We start from the raw sequence: 26,364 nt of genomic DNA, 5'->3' as shown, positions 1-26,364 counted from the left end.
ATTTAGGTTATAGTTTGGCAGATTATAGGCCTACCCTATCGTTCACGATAAATATTTAGAATGTACAATATATACTGTATTTCAGCAAATTCTCATTGTAACATTATGCTCCTCCAAAGACAGAAAATAGAAGAATAAAACAAGTGTACAGACGACACTGAACATTTTGTTTGTAGCATGGTTGTCTTGCTCGGTACCTTGTTGTCATCTCGCATCCAGTTCTTCCTGTAGACGAGAATGGAGCACTCTCTGTGGGAAGATCCTTCAGCGTGTGTTTGTTGTCATCCATTAATCTCAATTGGAAACCGAACACATATAAGGCTATTTCTGATATATTCGGCACAGCATTCAATTTATACGGTCTGGTCTGGAAGTACAGTACTGGCGCCTGGAGACGTCTGTTGGGAGTGTAATCAATATTGTTACAAGAGCGTCTAGCACAGCCTCAACAAACGGCGTAAAATATTTGAACTAAATATTATGTACAGTGTCTATCCTTTCTTCAGTGTCTTAATAGTTACGCTTCCCATAGCACTTATCTTTCTATATTCACCATCGCATCCCCGCTTATTGCTAGTCGTCATTTATTGTCGTAATTTTGTAATTGATTATCATAATTATCATTCATTGTGATCATTCATAACCACTCATTGTCATATTCACTATTATTATTCACTATACATCGGTAATTCATTTCCATTATTCCAATACCAGGTCTTTTACTGCAAACCCAGTATTCTCATTCCTATTTCCCGCTTTCTTCTTAGTCTCAAATACGATTCGTATCTTCTTAATGTTGCTTATCATCTGATTTCTTCTGCCCTGTACTTTTCTCCCGTTCACAATTCCTTCCAGTGCATAATTCAGTAAGTAGTTTATTCTTAGCGAGTGACACAGCCAATTTATTTTTTTCTTCCTCAGCTTCATCATTACTATTTTTTACCCGCCCTTTCCAAACAGCTTTATTTCTTGTTCTGTCTGTTCATTTCACATACTCTGTTCTTCTCCATATCCTCATTTCAAACTCTTCTAATTGTTTCTCTTGATTTCGCCGTAGTGTCCATGTTTCTGCCCTATATAATGCCACACTTCACACAAAGCATTTCACTAGTCTCTTCCTTAGTTTTTTTTCCACAGGTTCACAAAAGATGGTACTTTTCTATCAAGTGCTTCCTTTGCCATTGATATCCTCCTTTTGACTTTCATTATTGGTTAACTACCATTAATTATTTACTATATATTATTATAATTTATTATCGTCATTAACTACCATTAATCACTATTATGCATTACCATTCACTAACGTCATTAACCATCATTAATTACTATTATATATTATCATCATTCACTGTCGTCATTCAATTTAGTTTGTTAACGTCACTCGTAATTATTAATGTCGTCACTAATCATCAGTAATTATCATTATTGTTAATTATTGTCTTTCATTATCATCATTAATTGTCATTATTTAACTTTCATTTTTCTCTCATATTTCCGTAGTTCATTATTACTTATCTTCATTAGTTATTATCGTTCATTATTTTAATTTATAATTTTTATCGTTATTCACTATCAGTTATTGTCGTCGCTAATTGTTGTTCATTATTATTATTATTATTATTATTATTATTATTATCATCATCATCATCATCAATAATCGTTATTTATCGTTGTAAATTATTGTTAATTATTACCGTGCATTATCACTTATAATTCATTATATTAATTATCGTCATTGATTATCATTCATCATCGTCGTTGATTGTAATTACTATTTATTACCGTCATTCATCACCATAAGTATCGTCATTTATTACTATTAGTCATTATCGCTTTGATTGTAAACGTTAATTATAATTATTATTCATTAATTCATTATTGTTGTCTGTTATCATTAATTTGCTCACTTATCATAGTTACTAATTATAATTATAATTATTCATTACCGCCATTCATTGTCATTATCGTTATTTCTTTTGTTTGTTTGTTTCTGTGTTTGTCAGTTTTATCTCCCCTTTCTATTGCCGACTTATAATCATCATTCTTATTATTCGGTGTCGTTATTCTTCGTAATTTGTCGTCATCATACTTAACGTAATTTCTTATGGTCATTAATTCTCATTATTCATCATCGCCAGTCATTGTCTTCATTCATGTATGTAGTTATCATTAATTATCATTATTATCGTTACCCATTGTCGTTATTTTATTCATTGCCGTCATTCAATATCACTCATTGTTGCCATTCATTAGTATAATTCATCGTCGTTATTAATTATTATTATTATCAATCATTGACGTCACTCATTATCATTCATCATTGTCATATATTATCGAAAATATTTGAAGTTATTATTTAATAGTAATCGTTGTTGTAAGTATCATTATTCATTTTCGAGCATTCATAGTTGTCATATTATCATAATTCATCATAGTTATTCATTAATATCGACCATCATCATCCTCAACTATTATTAATTGTCGTCATTCATTGTCATTAATTTATTATTATTAATTATAATTCTTAATTATCAATAATAACCATCGTTCTTCTTCACCATCATCCATTACCATTATTCTTTATATAAGTTACTTATATTTGTCATCATTAATAACTATACTACCATCACAAAATCATCATTAATTAATTATCACTATTCGTTGATATTCATAATCATGTATCTACTATGTTGCTTCTGGTCCCTTGAAGATGAACCAGTCCACCGCTGTGGAGTAACGATTAGCATGCCTGACCGTGATACGAGCGGGGCGCGATTTCAAATCCTAGTTGGGACAAATTACCTGGTTGAAGTTTTTTCCGGGATTTTCCCTCAACCCATTAAGAGCAAATGCTGGGTAACTTTCAGCGCTGGACCCAAGAGTAGGGATGGGCAAAAATAACAGGTTATTTCAATAACCGGATATTTTCATAGGGTTAACCGGTTAATTACCGGTTATTTTTGCTTGCAGATTTAACCTGATAACCGGTTATTTTCCGCAATAACCAAACGACCGGTTATTTTTTAAAATAAATACTGAATCAAATATATTTTAAGCTTATCTCAAATTTAACATCAGTCGAACATAGTTTCTTTTTATTATTCTGTACTTCACGTAATATACTCTGTATAAAAATTGTCTCGTATGCCATTCCAAGAAAGGGTGGGAGTTATTGTGTTACTTACTTCATCTGTCCATAGATGGAAAAATGAAATTCGACTTCTATTTAATGTCAATAACCTATGCCTATCTTAATCGATGAATTTCTCTTTTTGGCTTACAATGTGATATCTGCGGGTATTGGAGCATTTGAAACGGCGAGAAATTTTGACTTGAGTATTTATAGGTTATACTGCTAGCAGAATTGATTACCCGTCGGAATGTGTCTTAATCAAGATTATTATTGTAACAGTTATGGAATTTGTGTTATTTTTATTTATCTTACCTACAACACTAATGTGAGTGAAATAAGTAACTAAATGCATCTCCATAACCTCCTATTATTATTATTATTATTATTATTATTATTATTATTATTATTATTATTATTTTATTTTTATTTTTATTTTTTTTGTATTTTGTTTAAGGACGTCATTGATGAACTTCAGCACTTAATGATGCTCTTTCAACTATATTCTGGTTGGTTTACAGTTCATTGCTAATTGTTATTTGATTTATATTGTAGCTAAATAACCACTCATTTTGTTTTCCAGACTAATTTGCTAACTTCAAAATGTTAAAAACTTAATAACCAGAAAATAACCAGTTAACCGATTATTTTCGATCGGTTAATTTCCTTCAGGTTAAATTCAGGTTAATCGATAACCGGTTATTTTCGAATAATCTCCCATCCCTACCCAAGAGTCATTTCTCTGGCATTATCGTCTTCATCTCATTCAGACGCTAGATAACCATAGCAATTAATAAAGCGTCGTAAAATAACCAGTTAAAAAATAATACAGCCTTAGAATACTGTATATGTATAGTAGAACTGTCTGTAATTTGAATTTAAAAATTATTCACGCTTTAACAGAACATATTTCTCATGTCTCATAAAATTTCCCGGCGTTATTTTACTATTAATACATGTGCACTCGAATTCAGTAATGCGTAAGAAGTACATGCGAATATTTGAAAGCTGAGGACCAATTTTTATACTTGTATTAAATCCATAGGCTTAGTAAATGGGAATTGAACAATCACGAAGTCCTGAGTTAAGTTCAGTTCTTATGCTCGTAAAGACTGATCAATTGCAGATTTTACGCTAATTTTGGAAGCTAATTTTCGTGCCTTACGAATTAAGTTGACTGTCAGTTTATGAATTTAATCTTTCATTTACAGTAACAATCCGTGTGCACTTTTTCAAGGGAAGTTTCGACTTAATGATTTCAGAAGTTTTCTTTAAGCCATCTTAAATGATAAAGACAATAGGAAAGTTAGTATGTTTCTCTCCAGTAATGTTGAAAGTGTGTCATATTGTTTATATTAGTATCATAATATATAATGAACACGTACATTCATAACTAGTATGAAAAGAGTTTCTCTCTCTTTAATTTGAAAATTTATGAACAATGGAAGTCATTCAAATACAGCGTCATGTCAAATAAAGAATCGAAACTGAGTATATAATGTCTTATCTTTGTTTGTGTATTAATTTCTCAGAATGATGTATTATTTTGCAGTCTAACTGAGCAAGAGACAGAATTTTATTGTAAGAAATTATTCTTCCGTTCCTTTCCTAAGACTTTGTACTCCCCAGTTTTAAACATTATTCTAAACACGTCATTAACATCAAAAAGAGTCGGTTGCCTCAATGTAAGCTGATATAACTTCTATAAAGCCCTCATAATTTCAGAGAGTGGAGAATCCCACTTGTCTCCTAATAACGTAAACATGCATATAAATTTTGAAGGTTTTATAGCTGTTTAGTTTCCATAACAACGTGAATGTTTAGATGAAGACTGACTAGAAGTGGCAGGTGATCTAATACGATAAACCTACACGACCGCCTCTTGATGTAGTTTACAGAAAGTTCAAGCGATATTCATTTCTTGAAGAGGTTCTGTTGATATGGCAACAGGCAATACTTGCAAAGACTGCTTCACAACGCATCTAGGACAGGGCTGGCTTTATAAAGCAGGTAGCAGCTGAGGCGTAATCGTTCAATTATAATTATTTACAACCCACACATGCACGCCCCCTCATCCACCCACCAATCCATCCAAAACTAATTGAATATCCTCTCTCTCACTTTACTTATACTCACTCACTCACTCACTCACTCACTCACTCACTCACTCACTCACTCACTCACTCACTCACTCACTCACTCACTCACTCACTCACTCACTCACTCACTCACTCACTCACTTTTAATCCGCTCACTCACTTTTAATCCGCTCACTCACTCCTCATTTGCTGACGCACTTTTCATTCGTTCACTCACTCATTTACTGACTCATTTTTATGCGTTCACTCATTCATTTACTGACTCCTTTTTAATTCGCTCACTCACTACTTAAGTTATTCGCTGACTCGCTTTTATTTCGCTCACTCATCACTCAATCGCTGACGCATTTTCATTCACTCACTCCTCATTCGCTGACTCACTTTTGATTCGTTAACTCATTCGTTTGCTCGTTTTTCATTCGTTCACTCACTCATTTACTGACTCCTTTTTAATTCGCTCACTCACTACTTATTTACTGACTCAATTTTATTTCGCTCACTCATCACTCAATCGCTGACGCATTTTCATTCACTCACTCCTCATTCGCTGACTCACTTCTTATTCGTTAACTCATTTGTTTGCTCGTTTTTCATTCGTTCACTCACTCATTTACTGACTCATTTTTATGCGCTCACTCACTCATTTACTGACTCCTTTTTAATTCGCTCACTCACTACTTATTCGCTGACTCGCTTTTATTTCACTCACTCATCACTCAATCGCTGACACATTTTCATTCACTCACTCCTCATTCGCTGATTCACTTTTGATTCGTTAACTCATTCGTTTGCTCGTTTTTCATTCGTTCACTCACTCATTTACTGACTCATTTTTATGCACTCACTCACTCATTTACTGACTCCTTTTTAATTCGCTCACTCACTACTTATTTACTGACTCAATTTTATTTCGCTCACTCATCACTCAATCGCTGACGCATTTTCAGCCACTCACTCCTCATTCGCTGACTCACTTCTTATTCGTTAACTCATTTGTTTGCTCGTTTTTCATTCGTTCACTCACTCATTTACTGACTCATTTTTATGCGCTCGCTCACTCATTTACTGACTCCTTTTTAATTCGCTCACTCACTACTTATTCGCTGACTCGCTTTTATTTCGCTCACTCATCACTCAATCGCTGACGCATTTTCATTCAGTCACTCCTCATTGGCTGACTCACTTCTGATTCGTTAACTCATTCGTTTGCTCGTTTATCATTCGTTCACTCACTCCTCTTTCTCTTATTCATCTTTCATTCACTCCTCATTTGTTGACTTACCTTTCATTCGCTCGCTCACTCTTCGTTGGATTTATTGGCTCTGTCACGTCTTCTCCCTCGCTCACTTATTACTCTCGTTCCACATTCACTTGTTACTCACTTACTTCTTACTGACTGACCCCTCGCTAAATCACTCACTCGCTCACACACTCAGTACTCGACAATTTTCTTTCACTTATAGATCATTCACACATTACTCGCTCTCTCGCGCAATCACTCCTTTTCCGTCATCTTGTTTCTCGGTTGTTCACTCACTCTTCTTCATTTATTTTCTTACATACGTATAAGAAGTCATGCATATGCATGCCAGTTAGTACAGAATCAAAGAAAAGCTAGTTTATTGAATATAGTTTCTTAGGATAAGTTGTAGGCTTCTAAGTGTAGGTCTAACCGCAGGAATGTACTTGGGAGAACGTACTGAAGAAAGATAGCCTAGGCTATGTTAAAGAAAGCTTCAAGATGTATGAATTAAACGAAAGCGTAAAAAGTAAAAGACACGAATTGATTGAGACACATGAAGAGAGAGAGGAGAGAGAGAGAGAGAGAGAGAGAACAACAGAATAACAAAAATTTTTCTCGAAATCACGGATACACCGCCACTCAGAGTACGTCACCCAGTTTCGGGAAAGAAACTACAGTTATGTTAATTTGAATGTTTTATTTTTGTTTTTGTATACAAATTGAGAGTACAATTCTCTTATAAAGGAAGTACTTAATGAAGGGCATGCAATAGGCTATATTTTCTCTTGATATAACGCGATATTCCTCTGTTAGACTCAGATCACAACATATTTTTCACTATATCCACTCAGAGTGTAACATACGTGTCTATTATTAGTGTAATATTACAGAACTCGCGATTACAAATCAAACGAGTGGTCGCACAGGTATATAGCTGCTCTCGATGCCGAGATATTACTGAGAGAGTCCGCGCGCCATGGCTAATTTGATACGCAACTTCGGCGCTTTCGTGCCCGACACGAGGGAAAGTAGTGTCATTGGACGTGGTCACACTTACAAGTTACATTGGTTCATGGCCTAACTACTAATAACATTAGTATTCAACAGTGGCTCGTGTTGTTAAGACATTCTGTCATTTTTTTGTTTCACCACGGATCCCGGAACGGGTACCTATTCTCGCGGCGGAGAAAGACGTACCTATTCTATGTAAGAAATGGGAAATTAAATATAATACATGCACGAATCAGTTGGAAGGATCAACTGTGATATTCAGTTGGTGATCATCATCATCATCACCACCATCATCATCATCATCATCATCATCACCGTCATCATTTTTCTAATCACCTGAAGTCAAAAGTCCCTCTGTTATTATTAAGGGAAAGAGAATTGATTAAAATTTGAGAAAACTCTTGTCTTTTACGCAATGCAGACTGTACGACGCGGTTGTCGTTCTATTGTGAATCCAGCTTTGTACCCGAAAGCACCCTTCAACACTACTGCTTAAAGAAACACACTCTCCTAAAAGAGAAGACTTCCCCACCCCTCGCGGAACGATAAAAATAGCGGCACAGCCTAAAAGTTCACGGAATGTATTTCTGAAGCCGTTTGGAGGAGCCACTTCGGTGTAACGGCTGCGAATCGGCGGTGCAGCAGCCAGGCACCCTCCCGGAAATGGATCCGACACACCAAAATAATACTCCCACTTCAAATGGCTCAGAGTATAGCGACTCTGTGCCATAAATCGGCTAAATTCTTCGTATTCTCCGACTGATGTCAAGGGCAGTGTAGCCATAAAGTCACGGCTGCGTTCCATCGAAGGAACCGGCCTTGAGGCTAACATTTACATTTCCGTGATTGCTAGTTCGATTCTCGCGGATGATAATTCTGATGGAAACCTTCGGTGATTTCCCGCTCTATTTTGGAACAGACTCACGTTTATCTTGTCAGATATAAGGGATTCTGTTACACATCGTATGTGAGAAACGAACTGAAACTGATTCTTATAGTTAGATCATTTGGTAACATATCTTAAATGAAAGTATGGAATTTAAAAATGTGAAACTGCTAACAATGTCCAAATATTCGCAGTAGTTTAAGAATGCATTGAAGACGTTTCGTATATTTCCCCCTTCTCTTCCTCATCATTATCATCGTAATCATAATCATCATCATTTTGTTGCCATCTGTGGAGAGGGTGGAATGTGCCGAAAATTTTCCGCCATTTTTGTTTTATAATTTTTTTCTTATTCTGTCTTGTTTTTTGTACGGTACTTTTAGAGAGGAGCATTATTGTCTGAAAACGTACAGTAGAGCACCTTTAAACCAAAATTCCGAATAATACGAAAATATCAATGAGAGAGACAGAGAGAGAGAGAGAGAGAGAGAGAGAGGAAGGAAAAAAAGAGTATTTGAACTCAAACCCAATTTATGCTACAGTATTTAAAACTTAGAACGTACTATATACAGTGCAAGCTACTTAACACTTGTGAATTAATTAGTCCTTATTTTCTACACATTACGATAATCTGTCAGCTTCTTCTCTCACTTTGAGAGAGGAACAGAGATTAAGGGTGTTTGAGAATAAGGTCTTAGGAAAATATCTGGGGCTAAGAGGGATGAAGTTACAGGAGAATGGAGAAAGTTACACAACGCAGAGCTGCACGCATTGTATTCTTCACCTGACATAATTAGGAACATTAAATCCAGACGCTTGAGATGGGCAGGGCATGTAGCACGTATGGGCGAATCCAGAAATGTATATAGAGTGTTAGTTGGGAGACCGGCGGGAAAAAGACCTTTGGGGAGGCCGAGACGTAGATGGGAAGATAATATTACAATGAATTTGAGGGAGGTGGGATATGATGGTAGAGACTGGACTAATCTTGCTCAGGATAGGGATCAATGGCGGGCTTATGTGAGGGCGGCAATGAACCTCCGGGTTCCTTAAAAGCCAATAAGTAAGTTAGCTTCTTCTGACGATGAGCAGATAATCTTGGAAAAAATCGGTTATCTTCAACCAACGCTTCATAAACCTCGAAACTGAACAAAGTGAAGGATGGGGAGGGGATAAAACGTTGTTTACCTGCTTGCATTTCTGTCCCCCGTTTAATCCGAAATTTCTAATAATCCTGAACTGGCTCCGGTATCATTAGTTCGAACTATGTAATACGGTTTTTAATGTAAATTTTGTTTCCTGCATACGCCGTGTCATGCGGCAACTTCTTCGACACATCTGTGTTGCGGATTGTTGGACCTTAAGGCGTTGGAGTAAACTCATTTTCACTACCAAAGGCATCATCATTATCATTATCATCATCATCATCATAATCATCAACATCATCATCTTTTGTCGTCATCTGTGATGAAGGTGGAATGTGCTAGCAAGTATTCCGTCATGTTTGTCTTTATAAATTTGTTCTCATTAATTTATTCTCTCTTGTTCCTTGTTCATTTAGAGAACATTTTCAGCGACGTATATTATTTACTTCGTACGCCGTGTCATGCGGCAACTTCTTCGGCACATACGTTTTCCGGATTGTCGGACCTTAAGGGAGTTGAAATCTTGTTGGATTAAACTCATTTTCATCACTCAAAGGGCTGCATTTCATCATCCATCATCATAATCATCATTTTGTCGTCTTCTGTAATTTTTCTTATTCATTTATTCTCTCTTGTTTATTGTTTTTTTAGAGAACATTACTGTTAGCAGACGTTTACTTCGTACGCCGTGTCATGCTGCAATTTCTTCGAAAAATCCGTGTTGCAGATTGTCGAGCCTTGAAGGTAGTTAAAATATTGGGTTAAACTCATTTTCATTATCAAATGGGCTGTATTTTATCATCGCCATCATAATAATTATAATTAGGATCAGAGTTTAGGTCTTCTGACCTCTTTCATAATTTTTAGTGGCCTTTCTACTGACTTTTTCCCTTTTGGGTTGTAATTCATGGCTGCGCTTGCAACTCGTGTAACTGGCATTCCATCAATACGATTCTTCCAATTATTTTGATGTTGCTTTAAGATATGTTCAGTATTTTCAATGTTTAATTAATATCTTACACCCTCACTGCATTTTTGCTTCTAAGAGGTATATTCAGCTACATAACTAAGAAACTTCACTTCTCCTGCTTCAGTTCTGTCTTCTTAATCTTTTATTGGACCCAAATTTGAGTAATTACATTTATTTGGATTTTCTTTAATTTCGTTGCTTTTCTCATATGACGAATTAGTTTTGGTATTTAAAGGATTTTACTTGTACAGCTGTTTTGTAATTTATTACTGTTTTTACTATTATAGTCTGTAGTCCTAGAAATGCAGAGTATTAGTTTTTATTTCTTTGGAGGATTTGAGAAGTTGAAATGTCTCCTGGAGAAGTGATTATCTCTCAAGATAAAATTAATGTTGAGGCCATCATCTCGTAGCTTAATCGAGAAGCTCCTCTACGTATAGGACCCATGAAGGGAATGCTTCTTCCGCTGCATTTTAATTGCCCATGCTATTCCAGACATGAGCCCTCATACTCAAAACCCCACAGAAAGAATGACTTTTCCGCTCAGGAGGCCAGAAAGCGGAAGTTATACTCAGATCCTTTCTACCATCTTAACCGTCGAGGACTTGCACGTATCCCTATGCTTGGAATCTTTCGATCAGGTACTACACAGCGGTCCACTGTGACCTGGGGCTAGCAAGGGAAGTGACGTTATTCCCTTGAAGAGGCTGCCTCAGGGAGCGTCCTCATCTGTTTACTTATCTAATCAGTAAATAGCAACAACAATTACTCCTTTTTCTGACTGAATAAATTTTGCAGGAATTATCTGAATGTACAGTGTGTCCGCATAAACATTCCGGGGTATAAACTGCTACAGCGTCGTTGTCAGTTGCCGGATTTGTACGAAACTGATATCATTAGAAAGAGAAACTAAAAAATTGTCGTACCTTCCTCAAAGACACTCGATGTGTGCTCCACGTGTCATGCTGCAGACATCAAGGCGATATTCCCACTCATGCCACTCACGATCCAACATATCTATAGGGATGGACTCGATGGCGGCAGTAATAAGAAGTTTGAGCTGTTGCAGATTTTGAGGTAGTGGAGGTATATAGACAAGATTCTTTATGTGACCCCATAAAAAGAAATCACAGACGGTCAAGTCAGGGGACTTCGGAAACAAGAAAATTTATCAACAGTAATCTCACTAGAAGTTTTGATTTATCTAGAGAAAATCAAAACTCGAGTGGGATTTAATTGACTATTACACGATTAGAAGAAAGTATATAAAGATTAGAAGTAACGAAGTACTCCAATACAATGAAATATTAATTGACTTACGAAAATACTGAACTGTCTTCAAATGTATTATTGTACTATTGTATTCCGCTAGATGGCAATAGTGTGTTATGATTAGTTGTTTTCTTGTTATCAGTTGTGCCAACTATGGAATCTTTATTGAACTCTGTGGAGGTTACTAGTCAAGAAGGCTTTGTTGATTCAGTTTCATTTTTATTAAAAAGTTGCATTCTACTTCAATTATCCGGATCCCAGTAATCAACGTCACTTGACAGATGATTTTCAATAAATCTTAGCATTAAACAATCTCTGATACGTGACTATCCATAATATCACACAGCAGAAGCTATAACATAACCTAAATACAGGGACATCATTTTATTTTTACTAACATTTTTAATATTAACCTGTCTATACCTTTAGAGAACCGGAAACACCGCTTGCTCCCCCCTCCAAAACTGGAGTTCGATGATACTGGCGTAAAACACAAATCACTCTACTAGGTATAGGAAGGAAGAAAAGTAGTTCATCCATTTACGTAAACTAGGAAATATCGCGATTTTGAGTTTGATAATTTTCATTAGGTTTTTCTTTAATCAAAGTACAGTACTGTATTAAGAATAAGTGTTTTTACTCACGAAGTGAGTTATCCATGCGAACGCATTCATTATGCAGTGTATATTATACTGTCTACAGCACATTAGCGTACAATATAGAGAAAGAAGTTAAATTGAAAAATAATCATAATATGAATATTTAAACACAATTTTGAAAATGGTGGCCTTTCATTTCGATACAGGCTTCAGTTCTTTTGTGCATATTATCGCACTATAGACTATTGCATCTAATTCCAATTGCCAGTTTCGTCCTTCGTACTAGTAACTCATGTTGAAATAATTCTGTACCTACTCTACGTACTGTAAATTCAATCTTCACTTCTGCCCGACCCGAAAATATAAAATTACTCAGACGTGCTATCTACTGTCCGTCCAAGTGGTTATGCCGCAGGATTGTAGAAAGGGAGGAAATCACGTGACAGTTAGTTACTTAACGAGGCCCTTTTATTTAAGTTAAATTAAACAGCTGTATAATATTACGTAAACTTCCAATTCCTAAGAGAAATTAATGTCTTCAGAAAAGAGCTAAGACAGCCCAGCTATTACAGAGGGGCGAGCAGAAGCAGGTAGGGGAAATCGGGATGCGACGTAGGCAAACGGACAGTACCTGTGCGAAAATATGATTGAATATTGAAAGCTCTTTCGTCACTGGAAAACGCGAACATATTTCTGGAACGTACTATACTCAATAACTCAGTACTGCTTACTATCTGCGGTCTTGGTTCTGTGTGGAGTTGGAACTTCCTTAGTAGAAGGGGTGGGAGTGAAGTAGATTCAAAAACTCAGGTACAATAAAAATTGAAATAAAAATAAAATGATGTCCCTGTATAATAAACAAATGTTTGAAAATTTATAATTCGGAATGATAAAAATAAGAAAGGTTTTAATTAAGGATGATGAAATAAAAAATAAATATGAATAATTTTAAAAGGAACATTTAATGAAAGTACAATTTTCAAATTTGAACGTTTTAGTAGTTGGTGATTCAGTTGATGTTATATTGGACGTGTGGGTAAAAGAAGTGGAAGTCGTTGATGTACATGGTGTATTCCTCAACTTATTCAGGATTTCCGAATGTTGCTCTTCATTTATTTGTAAATAGGATTTCAGGGAAAATGCATAGCTATGACCAGTGATCTTTATTAATTCTTGTTTTTGAATGCCAAGGCGAGTCATATTTGAAAGTGCTGTGTATCGACTGGAGTGGTTTGTAATTTTTTGTTTTTTGTTTTTTTGTTTGTTTGTTTTTTTTTTTGATGCGCAGACCAATCCAGTTTGAAATGTTGTCAAACAAAGAAACAAATGCTAGGGACACGATAAAATTGTGCGATAAGCAGCCATGATTGGTTGAAAGTCGTCCTTTCGTACCGTTTTATTGGTCAAAAGTAGTATGACGTAGTAAAAGTGTAATAGTCGAGAAAAAATAATTATGCATAATACATACATACATACATACATACATACATACATACATACATACATACATACATACATACACACACAGACACACATAATATAGCCTATTGTATTTAAAAAAAAAGTAACTAATGGTAACCAGAGACGTCCTTTCACTACGCATACCATGCGATCAATGACAAACGCAATGTGAAGCATGTAGTCGTGTAGGGATGGTCAGACAAATATTTTGGTTTTTGCTCTGGCTACCTTCCATTTTCCTTTTCATTGCAACACCTTGTATATATTAATTGATGACTTGGCGCAATATAAATTTATATCTTACCACCATCATCCTCATATATTTTTAATTTTGTCCGTTTCATCCTGATCGACTAGTGAACCAACCTTTCAAACACACAACTAAGAGACTCTTGGTGATGTAAGAAAATAAAGCACCTCATGCTTCATATTGAATTAAAATTTAGTCTCTGTAGAAAGAAAATAAATATTCGTATGCAATTAAACATTCACTTTCTGCCGATAATGGTATCCGGTTGCCCTGGATTTGTAGTAGCAGCAACGCTGGCGTTTGAGTTACAGTGAAGACATCATTATCATAGTTGGACTATTCTAACACCTGTTTCAGGAAGTCATGATGATTCTCATTTCAATTTATTTTCGTGACAGCTTGTCTTATGGAATCTTTTGTTCACTTCCTTTTCGTTAATGATATGACCGCTATTTTTACCATTTCTTTCCACTCTCGGCGCAGAACAGCAGCTGCAGTTTGTATGTGCGTCGTGAATAACGTAATAAATAAACATCTAGTTATTAAATTGTAGAAAATACAGGACACTTGACCTGCGTGTAATTCATGCCAAGAATCTGATTTTCTCAAGAAATGGACAAGGAACAGAAGACTGGTGTTCATAATTCAGGCTGGATGCCACCCGCTTGGTGCAAGGAACGCATTAAGTGTCGCTGTGCGTTTGTTCCGGATAGGATATTATATTTAGAGTCGTCAAGCAATGCACCCATCATCGTCTCCAGCTCATCGCGACATATCGCGGCGCCTTCAAACACAGCCAAGTGACTCTCTAAAAATGAATTTCAGAATGAGGGCATTCGTGTTAAATTTGGATACATGACTGCATGTAGCGATTTGCGGAAGGAAGAAGCTTCTTCAATAAAATTAGACTGCATGTTTGGCTGAAAAATGAAGAGTGCATTTTCTGCTATATTATGAACCAACGATTAGGGATATTATTGAAGTTTCTTAATATATTTATATTATTTTGTTTCGTTTTTGTCCTCGTTCATTTTTCCCCGTTTTATTTTTCTTGCACTTGTATATTTGTTTCGTTATTTGTTATCTATTATTTTTAATTTCATGCTTGTTTCCTCAATTTCTATATTTTAGTTGTTAATCTAACTTCTTTTCAACTTTTGTTTTTGTTTATGTTTTTTAGTTCAAGTTAATTTCTTTCCTTACTTATTTTTCTTTTATTTATATCTTTATTTGTAATCATTCATTTTCATTTTACTGTCTTTCTGGTTTTCTTAATTCCTATTTTTTTAAATTGTTATCTAATTTCTTTCCAGCTTCAGTTTTTTGTTCCGTTCTTATTTTTCTTGTTTTTATTTCTTTGTTTCTTTATTTATTCTTGTGTTTGTCACATTTTATTTTTAAAATTTTTCTTGTTTTCTTAATTGATATTCTTTAATTGTTTTCTAATGTCTTTCCGTTACCTGTTTTCTGTATTTATTTGTTTGGCATCTTTCATTATGTATAATCATAGATTCTTTCTTGTTTCCTTAATTTATTTCTTTTAGTAATTGATATCTGGTCCCTTTCCGTCTTTTGTTCATTTTATCCCGTTAATTATTACTTTTCGTATTGTTTCATTTATTATTTATGTATTTCTTTCTTTATTTCTTTGTTATCTTTCAGTTTCAATTTCGTTTTATTTTTTGTTTTCTTCTTTTCTGTCTCTTAATTATTATCTAACTTCCTTCTTTTTTGGTATTTTGACTTCAAATTCCTTTTCGTTCTAATTTGTTTCATTGCCAATTTATCATTCTCTTCTGTCTTCTTTTTAATTGCTTCCTATTATTTCTCCCCTTTCACTCTCAATTCTTTCACCATTTGAAGACGAATTGATCTTGTCCTCGGTAACAAAATGGTAATTTTGCTTGCAGATTTCTGCTCCAGCGAGCTATCAAATTGACCCAATTACTGGTAGCTGAACCATCCAATTGTGACGAATATTTTGGTTGAAGCAAAACTTCATTATATACGAAAGTATACCTAGGAATGCGAGTATCTGTCTCACTATCAGGAAGGTTCGCCCACTTTGTTGAATTTGTTAGCCTATGCTTAGTTACCGAAAATAATTGATTATGAAATATGCAAATAGTTGAGATACATTGGATAAATTGAATTCCAAGAATTTTATCCCACGTGGAATTAACAGATATAAAAAATTAAGGACTTTGTATCGCCCATCAATAATTTTTTATTCTTACTTCAGGTTCAGATGGTTCGGTCGATTATCCTTGATAGTACTATCTGAAATATAAGAATAGAAACGACGAGAAAATTACTTTGCTAGTGATTATCCTCCAGTATTTATTTATTTGTTATTTTATACTTTATTGGCTTCACTTCCTTTGTTGGTTGGTAGGCCTATATTTCATTAGAGAAGAAAGATTTTTCCTTTATAAATTAAGTATGAATCTATTAGTTTATCTTACCTACTTTTCTTTTGATTTCTCTTCGAAATTATTAATTCTATGATACAGACTGGTTCACCTCAGAAACAAATTCAACTATATTCGAGTATCAGGTTTACAAAACGATGTTAGTTGACCATGGAATTAGAAACCAAACGAGCAAGTAACCAATCATCCATCCAATAAATTAACTAAATATATTATTAACATTTGCTATGTTGTATTCATGTTGCTTATTTATAATCTGTTCTTCACCGTAGTGTCATGGTCTAAGGTAGGCATCGCAAAACGTCACAAAGTGAAGACAGGGGGTCGGGCATCGGTAGCAGTAAGCTAGATAGCAGAGGCGGTTTGTGATCGTCACTACCTTCTGTGTTCATAACAAAGAAATAACACAAGAAATAAGAATTTGATGTATTTTTAGGATTATTTTATTTTTATCTGCATTACTTTACTTTTTGATTACAATATTTCCATTCTGTAAGATCTCAAAATTAGGGGTTGCCTCATAAGTAGCCACTGCCAACTGTGCACAAAGGGTGACCTCTGTTAAGCGTGTCCTTCTTTTAGATTTTAATATGTTTAATTTTGAAAAAAAATGTTTTCACAAATACACGTAGAACCGAACGTAGCTGCGACTGTGGTAGCAAATGATCTAAGACGTGGATATTTAGAGGAGTCAATATTTTTAAATACATCTAAACCAACACAATCCTTATGCTTGCTTTTCACAAAGTTGTCATTTTGGAAATCAGCAACCTCAAATTTTAAGTTTGATCATACCTTCAGAAGGAGTGTGTTGAAAGGATTTACGAATAGAGAGAAATCATTTTCCATTTATTTAAAATCACAAAACCTTCTATCCCTAAATTCTGAAAGTAATGTTTCCAGGATGTCGCAGTATTTATCTATTCTTGAATCAGAAACATTTGAAAGTGACTTCAGACAAGAAAAATGATGAAACTCATTTTCTGTCAATTGCACTTTCCAAATATTTATCATCATGGAAAAACATTTCACCGCGTCTTACATGTCGACTATGTTCTGATCACGTACTTGAAGTCGGGAGTTTAGTTTGTTCAGCTGTTCAGAAATATCTGTTATGAACGCCAAATCACTATTCAGATAGTACTGGATAACAGAGCGAGCCACTGCTGACTACAGACAAGGCTAGAGGAAGGGGTTCAGCGCGGAGAAGGGTGTTGTCACGTGGAACTTACGTCAGAGTTCAGGAACTGTTTCACGAAACACAGTTTTGCGATGCTTATGCCCACGTGCATCAACATCGGTTAGTGTAACCACCAGTTAAAATTGTCACCTAACCCCTGGTTAAGCATTTTAACAGCGGATCGACCTCGGTTAGGACTTAAATAGGAGGTTAACCACAGTAATCTCTAACCGTCCATATTCGAGCGGTTAAAGGAGGTAACCATTGATTAGTAGATATTAAAACAAAATGGCGGTCAGATCCACAGCTGATTATTTCGAAGACGATTATTATTGTACAGTATACTTGGATAGGGGTGATGGTGAGCGTGAAGTTTCTTTAGTGGAAAGGGAGAATTCTTACGAGAAATTAGGTGACAGAAAATTCCAGGAGGGTTTTCGTTTATCAAAATCTACAGTGTCATTTCTGCTGCAACAAATGGGTCACTTGAAATAAAAAACAGTCATATTTCTCCTATCTATCGGCTGCTTATATTACGATTTTATGCAACTGTTATTTTCTGTATTTTAAGAGGAATCACTCGAATATCTCTTTCTCTATGTCACTGGCTGAACAAAAAAAGCTTAGAAATGGATCTTCGGATAATGCACAGTTCTTTGGTGTAAATGGGGTCCTGGATCGTACACACATTTCTACTAATCTACTGCATTCTATTCATTTATGGATATTACATATTTTTTGTATAATATATTTAAATGTAGTAATTAAGCTTATCGATACTTCAACCTCACATTGGGATATAATCATTTTTGCAGTCAATTTTCCATTTTGTACAATTTTAACCACTGAAAAACAAAGAAATGTAAATCGCAAACATAACAAGCGCTCAAAGACAAATGAATGCAACGCAAAAATGTAGGACACTTTCATTTTGATGTAGAACGAGGTAAATGCAGTCGTTTTTAGACGTTGACTATTATCTATCCTTTAGTAATTTTGTAGAAACATAGACATTACTGTGGTTAAATGAGGTGTCAGCTAACCTTGTTTAAGTAATCGGTGATTATGAATGGTGCACAGAAATTACATTTTAACCAAGGTTACTGTTTAACCGTCGTTTCGTAATCTATGATTACTGCGTTTTAACCGAAGTTCATGCACTTCGCCACTAGTCTAAGACATCATATCTGGACTTGCGTTACGAAATGAGCACTGCTTCAAGCCTTCTCATAAAATTTCGGCCAGCGCCCAACCAGCATCGTGTTGAATCTAGAAATCTAAATCTACGATAAGCGAAATCCGGTTCCGCGAATCAGCTATAAGTTTTTAATGGCTGGGAAGGTCATCGTAAAGTAAATAAAGTAAATCCATGGCGCTACAACCCATGAAGGGCCAAGGCCAACCAGCCGGCTGCTGGCCTCACGTCCACATTCCGAAGCAGAGGTGGACGATCATCCAACCAGAATAGAGGTATCGTGTGGTTAGCACGATGATACCCCCAGCCGTTATAGCTGGTTTGCGAAACCGGATTTTCGCTACCTATCGTAGAGGGAGGTCATCATACTAACCATATAATACACACTATAACGCCGTATTAGTTGAATGATCGTTCACCTCTGCTGAGGCATGTGGACGTGAGCCAGCAATCGGTTGGTTGGCTTTGGCCCTGTGTGAATTCGCATCTAGGATTATGATTTATATTTTGTAATAACTTTACTTTTGTTCCATTATGTTTCTGTTTTTAGAAACGATTGAACCCTACAAAATCTTCACAACTAAATTACTGCAAAAGATTATGTAATATTTTATCACTGACTCATGTACCTACACTGAAATCCTCTGCGATGTCTTTGAAAGTAGTAATTAATGAGTGCTATAAATATTTCTACTCATTAGTGGGAGTAAATATTGGAGAAGAACTCGTAAAGAGTTCAAATATAGATATGGAGTCAAACTGCTACCTTCCAGTGTGAGCAGCGGCGAGCCGTTTCCGTTCAATTGTATTTAGAGCATAAAGAAATGAGTAACCGCTGTTTCTTCTCTGAAATCGGTCGTTATGTAAAAATAGACGAGGAGGCTCTGTCCCGCCATCTGCTCGGTCAGTGGGCCGACTTCGAATTAATGAATCACTCTTATGTCATCACGAAATTTAATTAAGCTTTGTATTCCTTCTCTGCAGATATTAGTTCTTCATTCCACCAAGTTAATATTATTTCTCTCTTCTCGTCGTAAAGGACTCCAGGTTTCTTATGTATTTTACCGTAAATCTATTGCAAAAATTATAGAGTAATGATTGCAATATATATATATATATATATATATATATATATATATATATATATATATAGTTTAATATTGGATTTATTGAGCAATATTGTACATACAGATGTACTATATTATCAGAATTTTCTCTTAAATCCATTGCACGGATCTTCTGACCGTACGTGCTGTGTAAAATAAGTCCTACTTTGTAGGTTTAATCTCCCTCACCTATAACTGGATCCAACCATTCTCCAAAAGAACATACAGATTAAAATGAAAATGGCACAAACAAAACACATTATATAATGTATCCTAGCCTAAAACAGGCATAAAAGTGCGCAATTGAGTAGTTACCATTATCCCTTCGTCAGTTCGCATCACGAACTTCAACAGCTGGAGTTCTAATCTGTCTGCCTTCAAGAGGAACAATCCAGTCTTTTGTTCCCATTCTCTATTCCCCATGAGGTCAAGACATGCAAGCGAACTCCTATTCTGACTTAGCATCGAGGGTGGTAGATATTTTCTCCGGATATATTCCGATTCGACACACTGCAATAAATATGTATCCAGGAGTCCTTTTCCCCGCACAGTGGACAAAGGCGCTCTCCTTCTTCTTTGACATTTTATTACCCTTCCATGCCCCCAATATTAGCCACGCTAAACCTGCTCTGCTGTCTTTGTTACAAGAATTTATGTAGTTACACCTCCCCCAGTTAAGCATGATATATATATATATATATATATATATATATATATATATATATATATATGACTGGACGTCTTACAGATGTTATAAGTTAGACTCTAATAATTGTAATTGATTTACTATACAGGGCATATCAAAATGTAACGTCAATCATTAAGGGGGTGATAGAGGACCTAATTTGCTTAAAAAATTGTACCATTTTTCGGAGTTCGACCACATTTTCGAGTTGTACCGTGATAAACTTTCCTTTGCTTGACATACTGTATGGAGCCATTTGTCGTTTTATTTCGCTTTGTAGGCCTTTGCACTGTTGTGATTAGAGTACTGTATTTTATAACCAACATTCGGTTTCTCCAACTTGTAGTGATTAGGGATGATCAACTTTCTTGGCCGGCGCAGTCTCCAGACATGACACTACTGGACTTCTGTTTGTTGGGCTTCATGAAGGAACGTATCTATAGTTGTGAGATAGCAAATAAATAAGATCTATTCACAAAGATTTACGCAGCTGCAGCAGAGATATAAGAGGGAGTCTCAAAATATAGGAACGAGATGTACAACTGTACTCGGAATTGTGTGTACGTGAGAGAGGGAAATATTTTGAACATCTATTCCGATAGACTTTAGTGAAATACCTGATCAGATTATGATTATTAAACTATTTACCATGACTAATTAGCGAAAAAAAATATCAAATGGGTCCATAGGGTATGACGTAACGAGCAAAATATTACCTGCACACTACCTGTAAAGTTCAAATACATATTATTATTATTATTATTATTATTATTATTATTATTATTATTATTATTATTATTATTATTATTATCATCATCATTATTATTACATAAACATAACATTCGTTTTAACGATTAATAGTTCACGATCGTTACAGAACTGAGTTAAAAGTTAGTATTTCCAATAAGTTGCGAGCAGATAGAACTTACGTATGTGAAAGTGAAATAAAAGATATCTGATTTATTTGTTTTCGTATGTTTATTTTTTGTATCAAAGACAAACAGAAGAAATTTGAGATATAATCTTTCCAAATATTACCGTGTACTAATGTTTTCAATTTTGTTAAATATTTTATAAACGAAGGGTTTCACAAAATATATTTCAGAGAAAAGTTGTTTGTTTTGTGCGTGAAATCAGAATCTGATTTTAAAAAGTTTGGGTTCCCATTAGAAAACCAAGTTGACCTTAAAATGACCTTGATAATCTCCACTAAATTAAAAATAACTAATGATAGCCTATTGTTTTTCCTTTCAAACTAAAAAACGTTTATTCAAAATTCTATTCTCACAAACGCGTTGTTTTCGAGGTAAGCAGCTGGAAAATTAAAAAAGTTAACCCGTATGGTATGAATAAATAAGATGGCGCCATATGTTTTGTGACAATTACAATCTATGGTAAAGCTCTATAACACGATATGATGTTTGATATAGCAATAACCAAACAACGAGAATAACAGAGGAAATCTAAGTTCTTGGAGAAAATCTACAAATTTTAGAGGACTTGATGGGGATCGAACTTCGATCATGTTGATGGGGAGCATACATTTACGACTGGGCTTAATTATTATGTAACATGCTGAATACTATTTACAAAGGATATTATAATGGAACCGGAGCTATTAATTCTTGGAGAAATTTTGTACAGAATTCAGAATGCTCTTTTGTTATTTATTGCTGTGAGCTATGGTTATGTAAATAATGTATAAAATATCTGAAATGAACTGGCTAGCGTGTCTGGGAGGACATAAAAATCTCTCAGTTATTTTTATGGAAAAAGCTATTAAGTTTATATTACTTAGATTTTGTATAAAATTGGCGTATATCTGGCTTCTGACATTAATGATACTCAAGTGAAATCTGTGGATCGTACGAAGTGATTTACTGTGAGAATATTGTTCATGACAATACGGTCTGCTTCTTAAGCAGAAAATTTGTAGGGAATTAAAGAGAAATTCACATATACATAATGCACGGTTACAATTTGTTGTGTGCCATTCGCTACGAAAATGGCTCTCTGTCAAAATATTATTATGACCTTTAATGGCCTCATTAAATTCTTACTGTTTTATGCCTACATTTTTAACATTATGTCTAGAGCTCTAGCAATTAGATTATATTTCAGTGTCAATATAATGTACATGTCCTTTCTGTTTCATAGTAATTGTTTTAAATTAAGATGAAAGGTAACGTTTGTATTAAAATCGCATTGCATACGGCACACGATAAAAAATTAAGAGTTGTCCTTCACATCTGTAATTTTTTTCACTTACTTTTTATTAAGTACCAAAAACGCTCAAGTACTTTACAATATACATTAAGAAACAACAATATGCCTATTACTTTGAGTATATTAAGCTTTATCAACACATAGTTTAGTCTGTATTGTTGGTAATTTATATGAAATTCTCGAAATATTGTGTTGAATTTCTCGTAGATAATGTAATTAACGTAATCTTTTTTTATGAAATGTTAAGAGACATTATTGCAAATTTTTATAAGATAAACTTAAAAGTAGACCATGATACTAATTTTGGATGTCGGTTGAAAGTGAGGTGTTTTATGACAATCACTGTTGATTATGATGATGATGATGATGATGATGATAGTGATGGCATCAATACTGACACTGGTTAATTCAGTACTCTATTCATTATCTTAATTATATTGCAGAAGACTTTAACATGGAAGTCTCAAAAACAAAAACAAAAGTCCAAAACAAAATTTGTATTAACAATTCAATATTGGAACAAGTTAAGGTATACATCGACTCTAGAAATGTCAGATTTCTTCAAAATTTTGGTAAATAAGTTTTTGCCTCATCTGGAAGCTCATTTCATCTAGTTTTAAAAAATATATAACTTGTACCCATAATTTTTTGGACATTTATAATATAAGCGCACTATACACATGCACGTGTAACCGCATCGATGCACGGACTGTGGTTGTATTCCGTAATTAACAAATGACTAGATTTTTGGGGGGTAAAGACTCTTTGCATAATAAGAGCAAAAGTTTGCTTACGCTTACATTTGTTGAAATAATTTAAAGAGAACTTTCTGTGAAAATAAAACTCAATTCTTTTATGAACAAAATTGTATCATTATTTGTCTACGAACTTACTTATTAACAAAATTACGAGTTTTTCAAATCTTTTATGGTCTTTGAATTACTCAATACGTTAAATTATCTACAATATACAAGTCCAAGAAAATGAAACAACTGAACATTGGTATCCGCATGACCCAGAACCTGGCATGACAAAATATAACGTTAGTAGAAACTGCCAGAAAAATAGAAGAAAATAAAACAAATATCATAGTTCGAGACAGTAACGCCAAGACGTGCCAGATTATTGATGCAGCTATTCCTGCTGGTAGAAATGCAATAAAGAAAGAAGCTGAAAAACTTCTATAATGTATGGATCTTAAAATAGAAACACAACGCTAGTGAATCGTACAGACTACCATTACACCAATTATAATTTATAGTCAAGCAAATGTTACAAAACCGCCCATTGCACATTTTTCTAGCATTACTGGAGCACCGCATAGAGAACAATAATTATTATTACTTTAGGACGTTTAGGCAATGCTCGCATCATTTGACTTCCGTCATCTGTCTAACAGAAACTCAAATAATGTAGTTCTCTTTCGGTAACTAATTTTTCCCAACTTTTAATTATATAACAACTAATAATAATAATAATAATAATAATAATAATAATAATAATAATAATAATAATAATGTTTCTATCAAGGCTGGGTCATTGCTGTCTTGTTCCGAGGCTAACTGAATCCTTCCATCTCGTCCTTGGTCTACTCAAGTTACGCTTTCCCACAGGGTGACAAATATATGCTTGTCTTGGTAGTCTGTCTAGGAGCATTCGATATAGATGATGCAGCCTCTGTTTTTGATAATCCTTAATTTCGTCAGACAGCATTTTTTTTTTTAATTTATACCTAATCTCACTGCTTTTAATTTTATCTAAAACTGTAACTTTTGCAACTGATCTGAGGAATCTCATTTGTGCTGGTTTTATACGTCTCTTACCTCAAAGTCTACGTCTCATTACCATATACAGTCAACTCCGGATACAGTGAACCTCTGCGGACTTGCATATTTCGTTCACTAGGCTATATCCGAGGTCCACTTGCGAAAGACCACGTTCAATGTTACTTATAATATTCGCCTTGTCTTTCAAAGAAAACACTTTACACTTCGACATTTTTATACAGTACATTCACTGTTGGAACACTAAAAAACAGACTGATCAGGTAGAAATGACAAACGTTATTATGGTGTGACTGCGTACTCAGTCTTGAAATTTCCCGGGTCACTTAATGGAAACTGGGAGAGGGTTGATGGAGTTTGATAGCCATCGGAATCTTACCTTCATTTATGCTCTGGACATAATGTCAGTCGCCTTTTAATAAAAGAAGGCAATTTCATTTTCCGTTGTTTCGATGCTATCCGTTATAATGGAAGTGTTTCTGAGAACAAAAGGCAACCCTTTGACGGTGAAGTATTAGAAATAACAGTAGAGTAGAGTGTCTAAGAACAGAATGTCAACCCTTCGACGGTGGAGTGAGGCAAAGTCGTCACGCGTTGCCTATACAGTATTTACAGTACAGCTCATTGTCTAGAATCACTAAGAAACTTAGAATGTTGTTCTCATCACATTCTTTCAGTTTTATATAAGAAGGTCTGACTTCAAATAAGAATTTGTCAGGATACAAGGTTCACTACAAACGGAAATATTGATGTACTTTTTAATGTTTGCTGGTCGGGACCTACGATTTAGGTTCACTATAGCCGAATGTTCACTATAACCGAGTTCACTATTTCCAGAGTTGACTGTAAAGTATAGGTTTTGATAAAACATTGTGAAATCTTATTTTAACATTCTTGTACATGTATATTACAAAATGTTTCCTTATTAGTTTTTATTTTTATTTATTTTATTGGGTTATTTTACGACGCTGTATCAACATCTAGGTTATTTAGCGTCTGAATGAAAGGAAGGTGATAATGCCGGTGAAATGAGTCCGGGGTCCAGCACCGAAAGTTACCCAGCATTTGCTCATATTGGGTTGAGGGAAAACCCCGGAAAAAACCTCAAGCAGGTAACCCGGGCCACCTGGTTTCGCGGCCAGACGCGCTGACCGTTACTCCACAGGTGTGGACCCTTATTAGTCCATTTGTTTTGTTAATAATAATAATAATAATAATAATAATAATAATAATAATAATAATTTTATTATCATTATTATTATTATTATTATTATTATTATTATTATTATTATTATTATTATAATTTTTCTACAATACAGTAGTTATCCTACATACAAAGAAATTTTCCTTCTTCACAAATCTCTATCATCAGCATCTTTTTAAGTAAGATAATAATAATAATAATAATAATAATAATAAAGTCGCACAATTGGTGCAGACAGAATAAATATTTCGTATAAATTTAAGCGGAGCAATTGCAAAGGTTATATCAGCGTGGCCGGATGTGTCGGAATTTTGTCCCGCAGGAGTTCTTTTACATGCCAGTAAATCTACTGACATAAGCCTGTTGCATTTAAGCACACTTAAATGCCATCGATCTGGCCCGGGATCGAACCCGCAACCTTGGGCATAGAAGGCCAGCGCTATTCCAACTCGAGCACTGTGATTTATATTACATTTTAATTTGGAC

At 34.8% G+C, this 26,364-nt stretch overlaps 1 protein-coding gene across 2 annotated transcripts in view; it reads left to right on the top strand.

Annotated features, from left to right (window-relative positions):
- Positions 1-26,364, top strand: part of Msp300 (Muscle-specific protein 300 kDa) — a 1,097,375-nt gene that overhangs the window by 29,400 nt on the left and 1,041,611 nt on the right. The window lies entirely within an intron of this gene.

This window comes from Periplaneta americana, chromosome 7 (genome assembly GCF_040183065.1).
Source record: "Periplaneta americana isolate PAMFEO1 chromosome 7, P.americana_PAMFEO1_priV1, whole genome shotgun sequence".
NCBI lineage: Eukaryota > Metazoa > Arthropoda > Insecta > Blattodea > Blattidae > Periplaneta > Periplaneta americana.
The sequence above is the reverse complement of the archived record's forward strand: the minus strand, read 5'-3'. Positions and strand labels throughout refer to the sequence as shown.